Genomic DNA, 5,235 nt, shown 5'->3' on the forward strand with positions numbered 1-5,235 from the left:
CTTATTATAGTATAGCTCCATACCAGCTGCCTATAAAACTTGATTTGTCTGCTGTCACAAATCTGTACCAGGAAACCAGCAGCATATAAATTTGTTACAATATTTTATTTTGTACACTAGACATATTTATTAAAGTGACTTTGACCTGCAAAAATGTAACCAAGAGCAACATATTAAAAAAGTCATCCTGTATAAAGGACAGAGAAAAACACCAGAGATTCCTTTGTTTTAGAAGGAAGATTACCTCCAAACCAGAGTTGGTTGTCATTAACTCTCTAGTTTTGCTTTGAAAAGCAGCACCTAAATGTCATTTATATGGTAGTCTCATTCTTGCAGATACACTATGAAAGAAATGGCAAGGAAATACTGTACATATAGTGGTAATGCCAGGGCCACTGAAAAATTGTTAATGGTAACCACCCCAACAAAGAAAAAAAATTGCTTCTCACTAGATTCAATGGATACATGAATAAATCAAACCTGCTATCAAAACAGTATTATTTTTTTAGAGTGTGTAGTCTGCAAATAAAAAATTTTGATTTGATTGGAAAAGAAATAGCACCTTGTGGGTGCTCTTCTAATAAGTATGAAGAAACAGTCTAGCTGCATTCTTACATGATCATTCCACTTGTAAAGTTCTACTAACTCAGAAAGGAAAAAAACCCAAACAGTGGTAGTAAAAGAAATTGTGAATCATGAGCCAACATTATTAAATACATTATGTAGATACCAGTTAAGAAATAATTTGAAGTAGCAGCCCTGTTTAGCACACCATAATTTTTGAGCAAAACACTTTCACTACGGGAACTATCAAACAGTGAGTAGGAAGTGTTGACAAGATGTAATATAGTATGTTTTATACTCCTCACAAACTTCCTAATGCCAGAGAAAGCCTTTTATATTGGCATATCTATAAAAGCACTCTTCTATATTTTGATACGTAGATCACAGAGCTATATCAGATCTCATTTTTTGGGCAGTATAAATATCCTATGAAGATATTAAGAGCATCTGTTAAAAAAAAAACCACAAACAAACAAATAAAAAAAACCCACACAAAAAAGCCCCCCAAAAAACCAAAAAAACCCAAAGACCCCAAAGCAAGCATCAAGAAATCAGTGTTGCTTTTTCTAGGAAATAATATTCTTGACTAGGTTTTGTTTCTCTTGAAACAGGATTGTGAAATTAAACCCAAAGTTTTTAACTATTTTGTTTCAAAAGACATAAAGACTACCAAATTGCTTAAGCATTTAACAATATTTTGTTAATGCTTAAATGTTAATATATATATATAATTATAAATATAGTAACAGTATAATTAACAAATATTATCATGGTAATATTTAAAAATACCTTGAAGAAGTTTTTCAATCCTACAAATATTTCCTCTTCTTTTTAACTTTTTTTCTTTCTTTCTAAACATCTTGGAAATGTCCACATGGTTCACTTCATTTTTTTCAAACTGACTTTCTTTCCTATTTGAGTTAAATCTTCACTAGATAATTTTCAGTACACATATGGAGCTGCTTCCTCTCCCCACACTTGGAATGTTGCCAGGGTATAGACTGGGAGCTTTTCGCTGTAGAGACAGCTAACATTCATTATCTGAGCATCGGGATATCCCTGCTTCTGCTTTTAATACGTTTAGACACATCTTTCTGTATCTGTGAGTACTAATGGTAGTTTCAGTCTCAATAATGACTCCTGTTCAGTCCATAAAAGTATATGGAGCAGTAACAAAAGATGACTTTAAGGGTAATTTTGAAAAACCAAAGCAAAATACTGCTGGATATGCTTTCAAAATGAAAAAGAAAAATCACCGTAAATACTTATACACTGCAAAACACAGAAAGTAGAATATTTAAAATATTTAATTATGCCTTTTACTAAATAATAAGGAAGTGATAACGGAATGTTACACAACAATTTTTGCTGTTTCATTTTCTTGTTTGTTCTGTTATTTACAAAGTAAGAACATGAGAAATGGATTTTACTCTTTGCATATGCATACTTCTATAAAACGCCTCTTTATTGAAAATATATTCATACATCAATGGACCAACCATGTAGGTCATTCATGAGTATATTTTTTCCCCCAGAGTGATCTATTAAAGAAAAGTAGGTGTGTAGATTTTATGTATTTGTATACTCTCTGAAAGCAGATCTGACTGAACAAAGTCTAGAAGCCAAAGATGAAGTAAGACTGTATGAGTGAGAAGACTGGTAATGTAAAGATCACTGAGAAGACAGGTGATCACTGAACAGTTTCAGATGCTATTTTTTTGGAAAGAAAGTCACATCATATCTTTTTCACCATTATCATCCCTGATTTCAACTGGAGAACTTCCATTTGATTTAAAATAAAATACCATTTCTAGTTCTTACTTTATTTGGGTCTTTTCATGCACATGTTTAGATTCCAGTTTCTAAATTATAGACAAAGTGGAAAGATAGATAATGTTATACAGAGTAAAATATACATTAATTTCTTTATATAAAATAATGAGATATCTGTTGTCCTCTTTATGCTTATTTTGCTCATGGACAGTCTGTGGTCCTCAGTCCCATGAAAAGAACCTGTAGTATCTCACTAAAAATTCTGAAAGCAAGATAGAGAGAAAACCGTTGAATATTCTAATGGTGCTGTCAGTTGGGTGGTATCAGCAGTCTTCTTGAATCAGAAGACACATGCTTTCTTTATTCCTAAATAACTCATCCCTTTCTATCCCATCTCAACCTTACCACTGCCGCAGTGTCTTCTATTTGACCCTTAACTATCTTCTACTGAGTAAACTGACCAGAAGACAATGGAAATATTTCATATAGCCAGAAAGGCAAAGCTAGCTAAATGTTTTGGGAATTCAATGGAATTGCTTTACCTGAAGCGAGCATACTGAAGGAAAACTTTTACAAGAATTACTTTTTTTTAATACATCGATTTTTATAGTTTTCTTCCATTTTAGGCACAGAATACTAAGTAAAACTGAAATACTGAAAATTTTCTGACTAGATTTTATATATTCTCTACCCGTTTCCTAATGCAAATATCCATGTTTCTCTGAGTAAGAAAATTTCCAACTGCTAATTTGCAAGATTCTTACCAGTTCCCATATCAACTCCTGTCATGCTACATAATCATGCTACGTAATGAAGCCAACTCGTATGTAAACTTAAATTTTCATCATCTTTCTTCTAACCACAGTCAACCTGTTATCTCTTTTGTGTAAGCTAGTTTGTCATCTAAAAGGCACACCAAAAAATTCTCTCACAGAACGGGTGGAATTATTAACAATAATTGTGTCAGTTTAAAAGGGTGGGAAAACTGATAGTTTACTTGGTGTCATACTTCTATTCATCCGTTATTTATTAAAAACAGATATACATTTCCCATACATCACATAAATAATTAGGAACTTGACTAATAGACATTGCTGACAACAATATGCTTATCACATCCATTCCCCCCCCTCCCCATAATTTGCTATAGTGATCCTTGATCTCCCATATTCAGAGTAAAAATAAAAGTAATAATGATAGGAAGCAAATGGATATGTGCCAGGCATGGAAGATCATAGCTGACGCAGCAAAAATTGAATTCTTTCAAGGGGAGAAGAGAGAGAAATCTTGGAAGAAATTACTGCTTCCTATAAACAGCCAAAAAAGATGAGTGTCCCTATTCCTTTTTGTAGCAAGACTCATGCTTACTTTTTAAAAGTGTGCCTCTCTTTATAACATTATCTTTAACGTCAAGGGGTTTATGCCTTTTAAAATTAGATCAAAGAAACTTTTTTCTTGCTGGTGTTTCCTTCTGGTGACTGTATTTGTGCTTAAGTCACCTCACAATCTACTTTTTGAAAAAGGAAGGAGACTGAATTATAGTCCTTTACCACTATAAGATGCTTTCTGCAGTCTTGGAATTATTTTCCACCTCATTCCTAAACTCTTTCCAATTCTTCTATCCATCCCATATCAATATCTTATATGACAAAAAAATCACTGCCTCGTTTTCCACAGCTCCTCTACTTATGCATCCAAAATGTACTCCTGAAGTAGTCTGCCACTTTTCTTTATCACTATGATGTTGCATTAGGAGTTGCTGTTGAGTTCCTTGTCCATATAACCACTAAACTTCTCCAGATCGCTGCTTTTCAGGACTCACTCCCCATATTCTTTAGATATAGCCCATATGACTTTTATGGGCTTTAGGAATAATATCAAGAATTTCTGACCAGTGAGTCTTTTCATTTACTTGCAAATCAGTCTTAAAAAACAGAGTTATTAACACCTAGATGATTATGATATGTTAAGAACACACAAACAAATTTTTCCTAACCAACTGATTAGTAGTCTTTATTAAAAGTAAACATATATTAAATGATAGATAAACAGTTTGACATGAGTTTCTTGAGCTTCCAAAATGCTCTGATAAACTCCTCACCAAAAGTTATCAAGAAAAATACTGTTTACAGGTGAGAGAAAGGGTTTACAGATTTGATACTATCTAAGAAGTAGGAAACAAAAATTGGAAAATTTTCTTTAATTTTCAACAAGGAAGAAATCTGTAGTGGGATGTCCAAGAATGTACAATAGAAATGTTATCTAATATATGTATCCATACATAGGAAAAAAGGATCTGTGAGATGACACAGGTGTGTGAGAAAAGATCTGGCAAGACCCCAACAAATCTAGGCAGGTGAATAGTAAAATAAGGCTGCTAAAATACATTGTAGGCTTTGACTTGGTTTTAATTCTGAAGTTCTAAATAAATTATAAGTTTTCAAATAAAGCAGTTTACTCTGCACAGTGCATAAATTTATATTTTTTAGGATGAACTTGCATTCAAGGCATCATATAAGCGATCATCTCTTCCATGGGCATTAATCAGTAAAGCTCAGCTAACTTCTGCAGACATGCACTGATTTATACCACCTTACAATTTCTTTCAAAAAGCTAAATTTTGTTTCAAAATATGTCTAAATTAGTATTAAAAATACTATACCAGCACTGTTGCAATCAATTGTATATATCTTATGTAGGATGAACCTTACTCATTCCATCTTTAAAGTACACACATTAAAAGTGTTTTGGTTTTTTTTTTTTAAAAAAAAAGGACTAAAGACCAACGGAATGATCAAACCCATAAAAAATGTTGATATGAGGTATTCATAATTTTGTAAAAAAAACCACCAACAATTAAAAGCAACGTGAAAGAAATATATAACTAATGTTTGCCCT

The sequence above is a fragment of the Falco punctatus genome (genome assembly GCF_963210335.1).
Source record: "Falco punctatus genome assembly, chromosome: 3".
NCBI classification, from domain to species: domain Eukaryota; kingdom Metazoa; phylum Chordata; class Aves; order Falconiformes; family Falconidae; genus Falco; species Falco punctatus.